Consider the following 18,676-nt stretch of genomic DNA (forward strand, 5'->3'; position numbering starts at 1 on the left):
AGGTCGGCTGTTCCTGCTCTCATGAATATTCATGAGCCAGGCAGGAGCTGCCGAGAGCAGAGGCTGCAGAGCGAATCGCAGACAAGGTAAGTTGAAAATATTTAATATGTCTGTGATTTTCTGGTACGTGTTTCACTGATCACACACGGATCACACCATAATGTGGTCCGTGGGTCATCAGTGATGCCAGAAAAAAACTAACTTGTCTCCGTGCAGAATCACGGCCACGCGTGCACGCTGCATGGAGACAAGTTCAGTGAAAAATCACTGATGTGTGAGCAGACCCATTGATTATAACGGGTCTGCGTATGTCAGTGATTCTGGTACATTTAAAAAAAAGCACAAACGTACCTGAATCACTGACGTGTGAAAGGTGCCTAAAGCAAACTGTTTCCTATACAGCAGCTAGTTGCTCACCTCACTCCCCTCCCTTTCGGCTTCTGATGAGCTGTTCCTATAAATTTTGTAAAATCGCCAGCCTGCAGCATCAGTTTCTCCCATGCAGGTCTCCTAATCATGGATTTCATTGTTCGCAGCTGTGTGCTTGTTCACATGCTCTATTATATGTAGATCCAGTGATTTCAATGTAGGCTCCAGAAAAATTTACTGAGGGCTGAATGTGTTACAGTAAAACTAGTGCTCTACTACTGCTGCTAAGCTCTGCTCACCAGACATGTCACTCAAGGAGAAGAGCCTGCCCTGCCAGAAACCAGAAAGTAAGGGGACTGTAAATAGACTGCTTAGTATTGAGCTGATCAAGAGACAACTTGAGAATACCCCTTATATTTCATCTTAATTTAAAAGCTGGCCCATGAACATCTAAACTATTTATCCAATACAGAATTCCCTTGATACTGTTGTTGAGTAATTTGTAATGCTCGAGTGCTTGTCTAAAGTAACGAGCATAATGGAAAGCAATGGGAAACGCTAACATTTTTACTGCGACCCTCTCAGGAGGACCGGGGGGAAGGAAAATCGCTAAGATGGATGGAAACAGCTCAAATTGAATGGGATCAGCATGGGGAAGACACCTGGACACATCTCTGACTACCAGGATGCTGCTGGGAACAATGTTGTCAGATTATTATGTCACTTTTACAGACTGACAATAAAACATTCCACGGATTTAAAAGCAAAAAAATGTTAGGAAACGTGGTTTCCTGTATAATGACTTGGATATAAGACAAAGGTAACTTAAAAGGAAAACCGCTTGCTCTACCCCTTAGGCTATGTTCACACTTAGAATTTTTGCAGCTTTTTTACACTTTATTTTTGCAATTGCTTTCAATGTTTAAAATATACTGCAATAATGCTAAAAGAATTGACATTCTACTTTTTTCAAAAAGCAGTTTTCTATTTCAGTCAGAAAAAAAATAAACAATCGTGTGCATTAGATTTATGAAATCTCCTTATTTTTGCTGGTACTGTAAAAATCAACTTTTAATTTGCATAAAACAGATGTAAAATGCTGCAAAAAACAATGTTGTTTGCAACATGTGAACATTGCCTTAATAACCAGGCCAACTGTCACCGTATTTCACCATAAAGGAAAGATTGCATTACACCCTGTAAGACACGTAGAGAAGGGCCTCAGAATACCATTTTTAGGATTTTAAAGAGTGTGACTCTTACACTAGTAAAACCTATGCACTAAGGGCAAGGACTAGCAAATATTTAAAGGGATTGCAATACATCTCGGAAGATACGTAGAGGAGGACCTCAAAATATTCTTTTTTTACAACTTTAAAAAAAGTAGGACTTCTATAGTGGTAAAGCCTATGCATGCAGTGCAAGTGTTTAGTGTTTGGACCTGTGGGTGGATGGTTGTGTTTTTCCGCTTGTGTTCCAAGCCCGGGGTAGGGAGAGCTCTGAATGCTGTACTGGGACAAGAAAGTGCATGTGATTGCTGATGGTGGTTGTGAATGTGCAATGACAGGTGCAGGGCAGGAGGCATCCATGCCTGCATCCTGGACAGGGGATTGGCAAGGCCGTAGTACAGGGGAAGAGGCAATGGTGTACCAACAGACACTGATTGTGGACCTAGGCTTTAGGCCCGCCTAGTCAGGTGAGTGAACATGCTGGTGGTGGTCAGGCTGGTAGTGGTCAGGCGTCTGATGATCTTGGTATGGCACGAGTTTTTTTTTTATCACCCACATTTTCTTCAAAAAAGTGCCAGACTGGGGAACACCTAATCCTTGGCCTGTGAATTTACTGCATGCCTGCTATATAATGGTATAATGGCTACTCCCTCTGGCCACCCCATTGCCTTTTCCTGCTTGTTGTGGAGCTACAGATCCCTCCCCCTTTGCACAGCTGGCCTAACTTTGCATGTCACCTTCCTAAGTTGCGTCAGTGACTTCATTGTCTATCACCTCAGCTTCCACTTCTGTACTCTGGTTCTTCTTCTGACTAGTTGACTTAGCAACATGACTTGTTGGCAACTCTGTCACATGATCGTCCACCTCCTAAGACAGTAATTGCTGTTCCCACCATCATTTTCTTCTGACCGTGGCTGCTTCAATATTTGGGCATCACAGCACATGATTTTCTCACATCATTCTTGAAATGTGCAGGAGAAGCAGCCATAATCAGTAAATAGAATTGTAAAGTGCTCCTCAGAGTCTCCCAGTGTGGGATCATTTGTCTCCTGAGACTCTCTATGGTGGGAGGATCAGGGATCAGGGTGAGGATTATGTGGTCTAGACTCTTGGGAATGAGACTGGTCCATGTGGAAGACAGGGTGGTGCTGGGAAACATACTGTAAGCATTATCTGCCATCCAACCGGCCAACTGTTTGCACTGTTCTGGCTTCTACAGTGGTGTCCCATGCCCCCCTGCAAAGTGGGACAGAAAGATAGGTTTCATGAATGTGCATGTTTGTTGCACAGTTTCACCTGGTTTATGGCCTTGGCCTCTGTGTGCCCCATCAGCAATATGCCCACCTCCCTGTCCATTACTGCATGTCTTGGACATATTAAATTAGGTTTGCAACTATCAGCAGTACTAATAGAGACTAGAATAGAATAGATGTAGGACTGAAAATGACTTGTGGTTTTACGTTGCATCAGCAAGGACTGTAAGGCAATAATCCCTGGCTATATGCCTTTAATGCTGAACTAATATACTATTTCTTCTTCAGCAACTCTCCCTACACTAAATATAGCTAAGAGTGGTATTAATACAGATTACAATAGAATAGATGTAGGACTGAAAAGAAATTTCCTTTTACGTTGCAGCAGGAAGGACCGTAAGGTAATAATCCCTGCCTATATACGGTACCTTTAATGCTAAACTAATATACTATCCCTTTTCCAGAAACTCTAGCTACACGAAATGCAGCTAAAAGTGGTATTAATACAGGCGAGAATAGAATATATGTACGACTGAAAAAGACTTTTGGTTTTACATTGTCTCAGCAAAGACTGTAAGTCAATAATCACTGCCTATCTTCCTTTAGTTCCAAACTAATACACTATGCCTTCTCCAACAACTCTCTTTACACTAAATTCTGAGTGGTATTAATAGGGACTAGCACATAATAAATATAGGACTGAAAAGGACTTTTGGCTTTATGCTGCAGCAGCAAGAACTGTAAAGGAATAATCCCTGATTATATGCCTTTAATGCTAAACTTATATACTACCTCTTCTCCAACACCTCTCCCTATACTAAATGCAGCTAAGAGTGGTATTAATAGGGACTAGAATAGAATAGATGTAGGACTGAAAAAAACTTTTGGTTTACGTTGCAGCAGCAAGCACTGTATAGAAATGATCCTTGCCTATATACCTTTAATGCAAAACTAATACACTATCCCTTCTCCAGCAGCTCTCTCTCTACACTGTTTCCGGGGTAGAGTGTGCTGAGCATCACGTCACTAGGTTTTATATTGTTGGCAGCGGATAATCAAAAATACTCTCTAAGCGTGCAGCACAGTAAAGGCCGCTTTACACGCTGCAATATCGGTACCGATATTGCTAGCGTGCGTACCCACCACCATCGGTTGTGCGACACGGGCAAATCACTGCCCGTGTCGCACAAAATCGCGCGGACCCGTCACACTACTTACCTGCCTAGCGACGTCGCTGTGACCGGAGAACCACCTCCTTTCGTTCGGCGTCACAGCGACATAACTAAGCGGCCGCCCAATAGAAGTGGAGGGGTGGAGATGAGCGGGACGTAACATCCCACCCACCTCCTTCCTCATTGCGAGGTAAGGTGAGGTTCCTCGTTCCTGCGGTATCACATGTAGCGATGTGTGCTGCCGCAGGAACGAGGAACTACATCGTTACTGCTGCAGCAGCGATAATGGAGAATAGGGGGGCATGTCACTGATGAGCGATTTTGAACGTTTTTGCGACAATCCAAAATCGCTCATAGGTGTCACACGCAACGACATCGCTAAAGCGGCAGGATGTGCGTCAATAAAATTTCGTGACCCCAACGAGATCGTTTGAGCGATGTCGCAGCGTCTAAAGCGGCCTTAACTGTTGGTTTTATTCAGGAACAAACAGTAACAAATATAATCACCTTCATAAATCAGCAAGTAATCATTTCTGTGTATCTGTATCGCTGCAGCATCTGCAGGTACCTTATATCATATCTCATATAAACATAGGAACTAGACTAAAAGCATACAGTCACATGTTCTTCCTGTTACCTCATCTCTCTCCTTTTTTTTTGCTCTAACTTTATTAACAGCACACAAACCTAGCAACTGACCACTAATAGACAGGATTGGAGTTGTACTAAATATACAGTATGCCAATGTAGAGGAGTGCAGCCCCTACTAAGGATGTTACTTTACTGTGACTTTAAGATTGTGTTTCACTGTGGCTTTAAGAGACTGGCTCACTAGCAGAGCACAATGGTCTGGCCCAATTCTCCCCGTGCAGCTGGGAGCTGCTTTGGTCTGATCGCAAAGAAGTGAGAGAGAAGCAGGAAGTGGTACAGGGAAGTCTCAGAAAAATGGAGGAATAGGAGAGTAAGCACCCGTCCTGCCAGAGTTACTTGCCAGGGAAGCCCACATGTTCAGCAATATGGGAAAGAAGTCCTGCATTGCCCTCCTGAAATGAAGTGCACACCATCGTACTGATAAACCCCAGAGTGGACCGGTCCTGCGCAGAGAGCCGTGAGTAGTGCCTGGGTACGCGGTGAGGGAACCAGTATAGGCCTCCACTGTGAGAGTGTGATATCCGCACGGTCCCTTTAGAGGAGACTAGCCAGGTTAGTGGATAGAGCAGGATTGCCTAATGTTATATATGTGCACATTATTGTATTGCTATTTGAACTTGTATAGCTTACTGTACTAGTTATGGCGACCTGGCCTGTCCGCCTCAGCTAAAGTATACACTGTTGTATCTGGAATTGTCCCTTTTACCATTTGTTCCTTTATGCCCCTATCCTGCCGCTGCTCTGCAGCTTACGTTTGTTACATTGATAAATAAACTTTCTTCTTGGTTTACCCATTACTTCTGCAGAGCGGAGGGCCCTCAGTTCATTGCTCAACCAAGACCCCCACTCAACAACTACTTATCCTGTTCGTCCCATTGCGGTTCTGAAGTCCTCAAACTTGGCTATGGATAATGGCATTGTCATGCCATTAACTATCATCTTGCTAGACTCACAATAAACAAACTCGAGTATTGCATGTTCTAATAACTCGTGTAAGTGGTGATGTTTAGATCGATGTGCCTAGTTCTTACACTATTCTTTTCACTGCTGGCGAGTTTAATGCAACCTTGGTTGTCCTCGTAGATAACAGTTGGCCAAGCTAATGGCTTGCCGAAATCTTCCAAAAGTTGTTTCAACCAAATTATTTCTTGACTGGCGTGAGCAGCAGCGATACATTCTGCTTCTGTAGAAGATAATGCGACTGACACTTGCTTTCTACTGGACCAAGAAATTGAAGTTTCTCCTAATTTGAACAAGTTGTCACTTGTTGATTTCTGATCACTTGAATATCCAGCCCAATCGGCATCCACATAACCTCTGAGAGTCAGGCCTCCTGATGTTGATATCTTAAGATTTAACCTTTGAGTTTCTTTAAGATAAAATTCTCTGAATTGCATTCCAGTCTCTTTTGCATGGCTTGCTTACACATTGGCAGAGAATTCCGACCGTGGCTGTGATATCTGGACGAGTTGCAGTTGCTATGTACAGAAGTGCCCCCACTGCTTGTCTGTAACTCTCATTGCTGGGTAGCAGATCTTCTTCTCCTTCCAACTTTAAGTAGGATGGATCCACTGGTGTTGACGCACCTTTCGCTTCTGACATTCCAAACTGGTTTAAGACTGCAGAAATTTTAGAACTTTGAGAAGAAAACTCCCATCCTCCTCTCTCTGGATTTGGATCCCCAAATAATGTCACATTTCCAAGGTCCTTTGTCTCAAAGTGTTGGTTGAGAATTTCACCTAGCTTTGCAGATTCCTTTTCAGCTTGATGAGATACAATTACATCGTCTACATATAGAAGAACATACATCCACTTCTCCGCTACACTTTTTATGTACAAACATGGATCAGCTTGAGATCTTTTAAATCCTTCATTGATCAAAACTTTGTTCATTTTGGAGTTCCATGCTCTTCCAACTGCTTAAGACCATAGACAGATTTTTGCATTTTGCAGACAAGGTGCTCTTCAACCCTTTTAGTATATCCTTCGGGTTGGTTCATATACAACTCTTCTTCAATGTCACCATGAGGGAAGGCTGTTTTGATGTCAAAGTGCCTCACTTTCATCTGCTGAACTGCAGCTACGAACATTAAAGTTCTGAATGTGGTCTGCTTCACAACTGGGGAAAATGTAGCATCTTAATCTTCATCACATTTTTGCGAGTACTCCTTTGCGACCAATCTTGCCTTAACCTGATGAACTTTACCTTCAGAGTCATATTTGTTTTTGAAGACCCACTTAAATCCGCTAACTTCCTTTCCTTGCGGTAGCTCAGTAAGCTCCCTTGTCTGGAGTTGGTGAAGGGACTCTATCTCTTCATTAGCGGCATTAATCCACTTCTGCTTCTTGTGCACAGGCAGTTTTTGCATCTCTTGCAATGACTGTGGCTCTGGCTCAGGAAGTGGTCTGACCATATAAGAAATGCACTTAGCTGGGATACCTTTGTTTGGCCTTTCTGAACTCCGAGTCCTGACTGGAGGTTGATCTGGTTCTTCTGTGTCTTCCTTGGTGGCTTCAGATCTTATCCAGACTTCAGTGTTTTCTTTTTCGGTGTCTGAATTTGGTGATTGAGATTCTTGTTCTTGTTTTGTAGGTTGAATTACTAGTGTAACTTCATGGAATTTGAGCGATACAGAGTACTTATCAATCACTACCTCTCTACTGATTGTTATTGTGTTGGTCTCCAGGTGCAGGATTCTGTATCCTTTTTTAGTTTCTCTGCAACCCACCAGGACCCCTTGCTTTGCATGTGATTCCCACTTGAAACGTTTTTCTTTGGGAACATACACAAATGTTTTGCTTCCAAATATCCTGAGTTGCTTCAGGTTAGGCTTCTCGCAGTTCCATAGCTCATATGGAGTTTTATTTGAGGCTTTACCTGACAGTCTGTTTTGAAGATAGTAAGCTGTCATGATGACATCTCCCCAATAAGTTTTAGGTACCGTAGATTTGCATCAAACAACATACCCTACTTCTTCCACTTTCACAGAGAGTACGGTCCTTTCTCTCTGCAATGCCATTCTGTTTTGGATTTTATGGAATGTTAGTCTGGAACACGATTGCGTTCTTTTTTAAAATGGTTTGCACCTTACCACTTGGATATTCATTTCCATTATCTACACGCAGGGTTTTTGGTATTCTTCCAAATTTGTTAAACACTACTGCAAGATATTCTGCAAGTTTATGTGGAACTTCATCCTTACTGTTAAGCAGATACGTGACTGAGTATCTGGAATAGTCATGAATTAATGTGAGAAAATATCTCTTCTTGTTAGGACTTTAAATACTCATTGGACCGCACACACCTGTATTTATCAAATCAATGGTTGTGCAGATCTAGTGGTGCTTACTTTAGGAAAGGATTTTCTGGACATTTTCCCTTTAAGACAGCTAGTACATTTCATCATTTGACAACACTGGTTAATTTCAATACAATTTGCAAGTTGAGCTAGCTTTCTTACTGTTTCTGGGTCTCTGTGCCCACGACGTCTGTGCCATAGATGGATACAGTTCTTATGCAGATCTTGTCTAGAACTGTACACACTTTCTTTGCATTTTAGCTGATAAAGTTCATTTTTTATTTCTCCTTCTGGAAGAGTGTGACCCTTCTTTGAGATGATGTAGGTGTTATCTTTAAAAGTAACTACATTCCTGTTGTGAATGTCAGTTATGCTTTGGCTGCTGGGAGGCTTCCTCTTGTAGCCAGGAATGGTTTGGACATAGATCAGGTGTGTTGAGCAATGGGCGTTTCCATTGCTAACTCTCTGCTTATTTAAATCCTGGTCTGATAGCAGGCTATGCCGGATGTCAGTTGTTCTTTGTTTACCAGCCTGCTTCATTCTGCTCCACACCACATCTACCTCAGATAAGTGCTTGCTCTTTATTTGTTGTTTGGTTCTTTTACTCTTATCTGAGTTTGTCATTTGCTGTGGTTGTTTTCAGTTTATTTGCATGCAGGGATCTTCCCTTTCAGTTGCTTAGCTGGGAAACTCCCTGCAGTTATGTTTGGAGTATAGCTCTTTTATGTCCATGTGTTTGTGGCTTTTTGAATTTGTAATGATTCTTGTTTTCTGTTCATTGGTATGACAAGAGCGCCTGGTATAGGACGGAGTGCAGATCGTGTGATCTGAGGGCCTTTTTGTACTATCAGGAATTTGGAATTTTGCAGGGTTTTTATCTGGCCATCATCAGCCCCTTTCCTGTCCTTTCCTATTTTAGTCAGTGGGGGCCTCACCTTTTGCTAATCCTATCATCTATCTGTGTATTGTGTTTTCCTATATCACCGCAGTCTTTGAATGTGAGGGGCTTGCTATTCTTTGTCTATTTTATAAGCCAGAGAGTTATTCATCTTTCCTTCCTTTAGGATAGCTAGTTCTCCGGCTGGGTTCGCGGTGCACAGAATGTTAGTTCACCCCTCGGCTATTTCTAGTGTTGATGGTTAGTAAGGGGATGGCGGCCAGATTAGTTGCCAATGCTCTTGTCACCTTTTACCAATGATTTGTGGTGGTCTTCCATGGTTCCGGATCATAACACATTCCCCTGTTGTGTGAGTGTACCGCCCCACACTCGGCTGCAGCCGAGCCACTCGGATCCGGGCTCGTTGGTGGGTGGCTCCAGTGCTCCGGACCCAGGGTCACTTCGCTCTGAGAGGGGATGCTGGCGCTTTTGGTGGGGGTTAGGTAGGTGCACGGCCGGAGACGGGCTTGAGTTTGTGACGCCACCCACGGGATGTGGTGAAGGTAGACACCACCGCTGCGGTTAAGGGGGACCCGGGGGAGATGGTAGTGCAGCAAGATGTTAACCCCTCCGTGGGCAGGGATGGTGGCCCCGGGACCCATTGGGAGTAGCTGGGCGGTGCAGGGCGGTGCACAGCCGGATGGCACTGTTGTACTCACTATTATTGACACACACAAGTCTCTGGTAAACAAAGTTGATGGTGGTCGGTGCCCGCAGCCGGCTGCGCCTGTCCCCCTACCCGGTTCGGTGGTCTTGGCCTTTTGTCCTGCACCGTGTTGTGGATTTGGGCTGCCTGCGCTTCAGCGACAGGAGTCCGTTCCCCGGCTTTGTATATGTCGGGAGAGCCCTTTTGCCCACAGACGCTGGCCCGTGGGATCTCTCTGCCTGTGCGGTGGCTTTCTATCCCCCTCGGTGGGCTGTTGTCTTCAGTCGGGACTTGGGTGGGAAAGGACCTATAATCCAGACCGCAATCAGTTAATTAACTCAGTCCAGTGTATTATGGACCTCGTTTCAGGGTCTGAGTACCCCCCTGTGTGCTCCGGCTTCCGAGTTGGTTCCCCGGGTCGGTACCGGCGGGCCACTACCCTGTCCCAGTCCACCACGGTTCCACCGAGCCATCTTCCCGGCTCCTGCAGGCTAAGGCCACAGTTTGCCTCCTAGCCAAAGGTGTAGGGGCTCCAACAATGGCACCTGTCAGACTCCTTCACTCCTCACTCCTCTCTCTACAACTCAAACTCCTCTACTGTGTTTCCTGCCTCAGGCTCTCTGAACTCCTCGATGGGCGTGGCCAACTGCCTGGCTCCGCCCCCTGGTGTGTTCATCAAGCACTGAGGGAGGTGACTAGGTTTTAATGGTTGGCTGATGACACCTCTTTGGGGGACAGGTATTGTGCGGGGGTCTATCTGTGACTACCTGGCTAGTCCAGGGTGTCACATGAGCTTCTTTACTGACAGAAGATTGCTTTCAAGACTGGGGACATAGAGAACATCCTTCACTGGGATCTTTATGCTTAGTGCTGAGGAAACTGGACAGTGGAGCTAGCCGTCACCTACTCCTTCTGAAGTCATATAGTGACTATTAGCTAAGATGACCTTTTCTGACTTGCTTTCATTAAGGTCAAAGAAGAAATCCTTGTTGTTTGTCATATGACTTGTTGCACCAGAATCTATACACCATATATGCTTTGCAGATGGGCCTGTGACATGCCCCAGGACCATGGGGTACCCAGTTTCGGGTGTTGATTGACAGGATTATGTCACGGGGGCTTGTGCCCAGTCCCATGGCCCTAGTGGTCGCTGAAAGTCAGTAAATAAAAATAAAACTGTTTTGTGACGCAACCTATGATTCCGGTATGGTTACTGGGCTGCGGATCAGACCTCAGGGGCGATGGTTGGGCAGCCAGTTGATTACACTCCCCGTAGGTGAAGCGGGATACCTGGGGCAGTTTTTGTCATCCTCTCACAGAAAATGGCAGTTTTCAGCACAGCCTTTTCAACCGTCACTTTGGTACAGCAGTCTATGGCTCCTCAGATGAGAGAAATAAAGTACGTCACACCAATCCATTAACTCTGACCTTTTTTTACTTGCGGTTATAGTCCAGGGTACAGTCTCTGATATAACAATTCCGGGTGATCTGGAAGCAGTTCAAGATCTCCACACCTGGTGAGTTATGAGGCCTCCCTGTTGCGCTGTGTCTCCCTTTTGGTCCTAGGCTGCCTGGAGCTACACCCTGACCCCCTCTTACTGTCTTCACTTGTATGGCAGGCGGCGGAAGCTCCTTTAAGGGGCACCGTTGTATTCACTGGGTACCTAAGCTCTGGGAAGCAGCTTTGCCTTCAGGTGCTGCTGTGGCCAGGAGACATGGAGTCTCCCTGGCCTCCAGTCTTTACTGCTGAGCAATTGGATCCCTCACAGTCTCGGACGCCGATGTCTGGTAGTCAGCACTGTTCCTCTGGGTTGAACCAATCTGGCTCCACTTCCCCGGTAACTCCTCTTTTGCCTTTAACTTCTGGAACCCTCAGTCTGTCTCACAGCTTACTCATACGAGCTTAACGCAGCTCCGTGAACCCAGATGTTCTCACAGTTCTCCCCGGAACTCAACTGCCAGACTCCGCCTCTAGACCTGGATTCAAAGGGGACCTCACCCGAGCTCGGCTTGTAGAGCTCCCCCTCCATGCCTGGAGTGGAAAGGGTTATGTGGCGCCCTGGACAAGCCAGGACGTCACAAACACAACACCAACACACCCCACACTCCCGGTCAGGCACACCAAAGTCAGAGGAAAACTCTTGTTGCCTCCCTCCAGGGGCTGATGTCCACACCAGGGGGTGGGCCAGGCGGTTGGTCCCGCCCACCGAGGAGTTCACAGTCCTGGAGACGGGAAAAGTTTAGAGACTAGTTTTGGAAGTGAAAGTGGAAGGACGGAAGTAGCAGTTGAGCAGACAGAAGTTGGTCTGGGTGTGTGGCCCGGACGGATCAGCAAGGTTGGCAGACGGTGGTGACCGTCTGCAGGAGTGGCCTTTTGGAGCTAGCCGTAAGGACCGTGGACGGGCGGTGGCCCGGCGGTACCGGACCGGTACGCAAAGAGAAGCCAGCACCATCCGGCAGGGGCTTACGGACCCCGGCAAGGCTAGGAGCCGCCGTGAATTTGCCAAATCCGTTAGCGAAGGGAACCTCCTGGGTTTCCCAGCAGCCAAGTCCCGACAGAAGGCCACCGTCCAACCGAGAGAGGGAAACACAGTCACCGCCAAGGCTAAAGTTCCCAGGGCCAGAGCCTGCGGGCAAAAGGGGCTCCTTCAGCAACCATCCAAGCTGGGGAGCGGGTTACTGGTGGGAACCCATTGGAACCGTCACATTACACAGGTGCAGGGAAAGCCAGTCACCATCAACCTGCCGGGAGGAGAAACACCGCAGCCATCTGTGGGACCCGTCCATCCAGCCGTTTGTTTTACCGGAGACTCTGTGTACATCATTGGCTGAGTGAGTACCACCGTGCCGTGCGGCACAGCGCTGCCCCCGCGACCCTGCACCTCACCAGGCCCTGTAACCCGCCTGCCATCCATCCCTACCCCCATCACCGGGCCCCGGGACAACCAACCCCCTACCCACGGAGGGGAGAACTAACATCCAGGCTGCTCCCTGTCATCGCTCCCGGGATCCCCGTCCAGAGCAGCGGTGGTGTCACCAATCTCACCACAACCGTGGGTGGCGTCACGGACAATATCAAATCCCCACAATCAATCCCCACCCTTTTCACTCAAGGGCGAGGAACGCCGCTCGAGTCCCCGGGATCCGGCCCACCGCTCGAGCCACCACCGAGCAGCAGCTGCAGCAGCAGCGGCCGGACCCGAGCAGTGGGAGAGCGCAGCGTCCCCTCCTCCGCCCGCGACAACTTGGCGTCACGAACAGGATCTTACCGCTCTGCCGTCTGGTAGAGGTGCGCCTTGTTACCGCCGGAGGTGTCCGGCCGGAAAATTTGAGAAGCCGCCACCTTGAGCGCGAAGAATTCCCGCTCGAGCGTCTCCTCGAGCAGTGGAGGCACGAAGGCCTAAACCCCGCCCCTGTAGAGGAGGAGCCGGAAAGAGACTAAGGGGGACGGAAACAAGATGTCTGCGCCCGACGAAGCCGCTGGAGGAGCGGCGGTCGCAGCCGCGGGGGCACCCGTAGATGGGAATGGGCCCGCCCAGGTCCCGGCCACGCTGGCGGGGGGTGCCGCGGCCCCAGCTCTCGCTCAGGTGATGCCGTTCTCCTTGCCCTATGTGCCCGGAGCTGCCTGGCTGCTGCAGTACGATGGGAAACCTGATGCCTTGCAGGTTTTCCGGAAGAAGCTTAGTCCGCTGCTGGAACTGTACCCCCTGACTGATAAGCAACGTGCAGCGCTAGTGCTAGGGCAGCTAACCGGCGCGGCTGAGCAGGAGGCGGAGACCTGGGCCGAGGGGGACCGGTCCTCTGTAGCCACCATCTTTGAGAAGCTGCAGACTGCCTTTGAGACCCGTACCAAGGCAGAGTTGCGGATGCAGTTCTATAAATGCCGGCAACGGCCCACAGATAGCATTCGGGACTATGCCTTGCGCCTGCAAACCGCACTCCGCACATTGAAGCGGGTGGACACCATCAACAGTGCGGACAGTAACAAAATGTTAAGTGAGCAGTTTGTGCAGGGGATGAGGTCCTCAGAGGACCGCAAACAACTTCGGCTGTGGTCCCTAGAACACCCTGATGTGGACTTTGCCGTGTTAAAGGAACGGGCCATCAAAGCTCTGCAACCCCTCGCATCTGAAGCCCCTGAGCTAGCCCCATGGCCGGTTGAGACTGCTCCCGTCGTGGTGGCCCCTACCCCACAAGCACCTCCAGCACCTGCAGCCCCAAGCGGAACGATGGAAGAACTCGCTGCTCAGGTTCGCCGCATGGATGGCGACCTCGCTAAGATCCTCCACGCACTCCAGCCTCCGACCAGATCCCAAGCCCCAGTGAAGATGCAGCTCGCTGACAGCCCTGAGGACGTCCCCTGGATGCAGCGGAGGAGGGCCAATGACTCACGGTATGGACCCCCAATCTGTTACAGGTGCAGCAAACCCGGACACTACTCCCGACGGTGTCCGTTAAACAAGCAACCCCTGGGGCCACGGGCCAATCCTCAGGAGTAGAACCCCATGGACCCCCAGACTGGCGGGACCGGTACATCGGAGCCCGTCCCATCATCCCCGTGGCCGTGGATGGCATACCGGTGATGGCTCTCCTGGACACTGGATCACAGGTAACCACTATACCATACACACTGTATCAACGGTATTGGGGAAAAGACGAACTGGCTCCCCCAGACGCCAGTATGACACTGATTGCGGCTGATGGACTCCCATTGACCCAAGTGGGGTACAAACAAGTGGCCATGACTGTGGGACGAGCTGAACTGCAACACCAGGGTATGATTGTGATAATGAATGAACCCAGTGATCATAACCCGAAGGTAGTGCTAGGGACTAACGTGATGGAGCACTGTATGAGTGACGTGCTGACCCTACTGCAGCAGCTGCCCGCCACGGTGGCGGGGAGCCGACAGAGAGCGGTGCAGCGTGAGATCCGAGCCCTGATGTACCGCCAACATGTGAACTCGACAGGAGGAGAGATTGTTGAGAGGTGAGAGTGGTGGATGTTGCCCCTTTGATTGTACCTCCTAGGTGTGAGATGATGATTTGGTGTAGGGCAGCGGTAGGGCCCCAGGGGCGTGACTACCCCGCCATGATAGAGCCCATGCCCTCTGAACACTGGCCTACAGTAATGGCCGCCCGAGGGGTGGTAGACGTAAAGAAGGGGAGAGTGCCCGTGAGGGTGCTGAACTGCGGGGAGGAAGAAGTCAGGCTTCCCCGGTACGCTACCCTTGCCAAGTTGCTCACTCTGGATCCCCACACCATCCGTGAGGCCGTTCCCCCAACCTCACCACCTACTGCCAGCACTCACCCATCCCAAGGGGAGTTAGACGAGTGGTGCCGACAGCTACACGTAGGCACTGACGATACCCCTACACATCACAAAGAAGGGGTATACCGGGTGGTACGGGAGTATGAGCGAGTTTTTAGCAAACATCCCCTAGACTTTGTGCAGATTAAAGGGGTCCAACACCATATCCCCACCGGTGAGCACCCCCCTATCAAAGAGAGGTACAGGCCTATTCCCCCTGCACACTACCAATGTGCCAAGGACATGTTGAGGAACATGAAGGAGGCAGGGGTTATTAGGGACAGCTGTAGTTCGTGGGCTGCCCCGTTGGTACTGGTTAAGAAGAAGGATGGCACCATGCGGATGTGTGTGGATTACCGAAAAATTAACCAGATAACGCATAAGGACGCCTACCCTCTGCCCCGCATTGAGGAATCCCTGGCTGCGCTGAGAACCGCTAACTACTTTTTCACCCTTGATCTCACCAGTGGTTACTGGCAGGTGGCTGTGGCGCCAGAAGACTGAGAGAAGACTGCATTTGCCACCCCTATTGGACTCTGCGAGTTTAATAGCATGCCGTTCAGGCTGTGCAATGCCCCTGGAACCTTCCAACGGCTGATGGAATGCTGTCTGGGGCATCTAAATTTCGAGACCGTCCTGCTGTACCTGGATGATGTGATTGTGTACTCCCAGACGTATGAAGCCCACCTAGATCACCTAGCCGAGGTGTTTGCGTCCCTTGCTAAATATGGGATGAAGTTGAAGCCCTCAAAGTGTCATCTGCTGAAACCCAGAGTGCAGTACCTAGGGCATGTGGTTGGTGCAGAAGGTGTCGCCCCTGACCCCGAGAAAATCACCGCCATCCAGGACTGGCCGAGGTCGACCACGGTGAGGGAGGTGAGGCAGTTCTTGGGCCTGGTGGGGTATTACCGCCGCTTCATCAAGGGGTACACAAAGATGGCTGTCCCCATGCAAGATCTCCTCGTGGGACAGACCAAAGGTGGTAGACCCCTAGGAGCCCCACTGGTGTGGGAAGAAAGGCATGAGGAATCCTTCCGCCAGCTGAGAGCGGCCCTGACCGGAGAAGAAATCCTAGCGTACCCTGATTACAGCCACCCCTTCCTCCTCTATACCAATGCCAGCAATGTAGGCTTGGGGGCAGTCCTATCCCAGGTCCAAGACGGAAAGGAAAAAGTGATTGCTTATGCTAGCCGAAAGCTCCGACAGACTGAGAGGAACCCTGAGAACTACAGCTCTTTCAAGCTTGAACTCCTGGCACTGGTGTGGGCTATCACCGAGCGGTTCCGCCATTACCTGGCAGCAGCTAAGTTCACCGCTTTCACGGATAATAACCCGCTGACCCACCTGGACACAGCCAAGCTGGGCGCGTTGGAACAGCGGTGGGTGGCCAGGCTAGCCAACTACGATTTCACCATCAAGTACAGGGCCGGCCGTGTCAACGTTAATGCCGATGCACTCTCTCGGATGCCCCACCGGTCGGAAGAAGGGCCCGAGGATGACGACCTCGAAGAGATTGAGTTGCCCGCATTTCATCGGCCGCCAACTGAGAAGGTGCATGTCCATCAACAAGGGGTAAACCTGGACCCGCTGCCCAGCCAGGAGTGGCAAGAAGCTCAGAACCAGGCACCCGCTGTCCGCCTAGTCAAGATCCTGGTGGAACAAGGCGCTCCTGGGATACACCCTGCCACCCCTGCCGAAGCCCAACGCCTGTGGCGAGAACGGACCCGGCTGTATCTACACCAGGGGAAGATGTACCGTGAGCTGATTAACCCAAAGACCCATGAGAAGATTCGCCAGTTGGTGATTCGCCAAGCTAATGTGCCCACCGTCCTGCAAGCATACCATGATGGTGCTGGACACTTCGGATGGAAGAAACTAGAGATGCTGTTGAGGGAGCGGTTCTATTGGAGTGGAATGCGGGAATCTGTAGAGGCCTGGTGCCGAGAATGTGGCCCTTGCACGCTGAGAAGGAAAGATGAGGCCAGCCAGAAGGCGCCCCTACACCCGATTGTTACACATCAACTGCTGGAGCTGGTTGCCCTGGACCATGTAAAGCTCACCCCCAGCCGAAGTGGGTACACCTACGCTCTAACCATTGTGGACCACTATTCGAGGTTCATGGTGGTTGTCCCAGTCAAGGACCTAACCGGCCGTACCACCGCTAGAGCGTTCCAGGCTTATTTCTGCCGACCACATGGATACCCTGAGAAGGTGCTTACTGACCAAGGCCCGACCTTTGAAGCAGATGTATTCCAAGAATTTTGTCAGTTGTACAGCTGCAAGAAAATCCGGACCACGCCTTACCATGCCCAAACCAACTGCATGTGTGAAAAGAGGAATCACCTGGTCCTGGGCCTTCTTAAGACGTTGCCGCTAGAAGAGCGGAACCTGTGGCCGGAAAAGTTACCTGACCTGGTTGATATGTACAACAATATCCCTTCCAGCTCAACGAAATGCACCCCAGCATACTTGATGAGGGCTCGCCCCGGCCGGCTACCAGTGGATCTGGACATGGGGTTGGAAGCCCCGGAAGCACTCCCTTCGACAGCTGAATGGGACACCCAGCGGAGGGTGCAGTACCGACAAATCCAGGAGTACGTTGAAAAGAACTTGAGTCGGAGTCGGGAACAGCAGGAGCAGCGCTTCAATCAAAAGGCGTCTGCTGGTCCTTTCCAGCCTGGAGATGTAGTGCTGAAGCGAAAAAGGAGGACCCACAAGCTGGATGATCAGTGGGAGCAAACCCCATATGTCATACAGCCCACAGGATGGGAGAATGGGAAGGCTTACCAGATCAGTCGTGACCAGGGGGGAACTCTGGCCACGGTTTCCCGGGACCATCTAAAGAGGTGCCCACCAGCATTGAGGGTGGCAGTTGAAGCTCCGGTTCCCAGACAGGCGGAGAAGGCAAAAGAGGTAATCCATACCATGATGGGCGATTTTCCAGCAGACTGGCCTACACAGAACGGCGCGGTGATTCTTCCAGTGATACTGTTCCCACAACCCGTGGATGAGGAAGTGATGGAAGTAGTCAACCATGAGCCAGTGCCCAGGGATGAACCTGTACCCAGCTCCCCTATGCCTCCGTCTGCCCCACACGATAGCAGGGAGGAGGAACTGATGGTTCCCTCTGCCACACTGCCTATCACCACTGACACCGGGCCCCGGAGGTCCACCCGCCCCAACCTAGGTAGACCCCCACTTAGGTACAGGGAAACCACTCTGTAGAGGGGGGACTTTGTGTGTGTTGAACGTACCGTTGTAAAAGTTGTAAATGAATGATAAGAGTGATCAACCGAAGTTCACCTGATTGAAGCCTTGATTTGAACCGGCCGTTGCTGGCAACTGGTCCCCGTTTGGACCCCTCACAAAACACTGCATAGGAACTACTACGCACAAGCCCGAGAACTGGCAGGGCAACCACGAACTTGTGGTCTGTAAATAAAAATGTGAGAGGCTGATTTGGAGGATGGGCCTGGAGGGAAGTGATGGCCCAGGCCCGCCACTACCGCAACCGGTGGCGATTCTCCGGGGGTTTCAGAGGGTTCCCCATGGACGTGGGTCCCCTGAAAAGGACAGAACTCGCTCGGGTAGCTTGTGCTGGACTGGGGTCAAGGGGTGCTGCCTGTTTGCTTAAGGGCAGCCTCAGGGCCAGGTTACTTGAGTGGGAGAGAGCGGAAGCCGTTACCGTTTAGCAACGTTTAAGTACCATGCCTCCCGATGTGGGAAGATGTTATTATACTTGTAATCTCTGTTTACCGTTTATCTTTTTAAGTTTGTGAAAATAAAACCGGTGATGGACGGGCAGCCCGC

The sequence above is a fragment of the Anomaloglossus baeobatrachus genome, chromosome 6 (genome assembly GCF_048569485.1).
Source record: "Anomaloglossus baeobatrachus isolate aAnoBae1 chromosome 6, aAnoBae1.hap1, whole genome shotgun sequence".
In the NCBI taxonomy this organism is placed as follows: Eukaryota; Metazoa; Chordata; class Amphibia; order Anura; family Aromobatidae; genus Anomaloglossus; species Anomaloglossus baeobatrachus.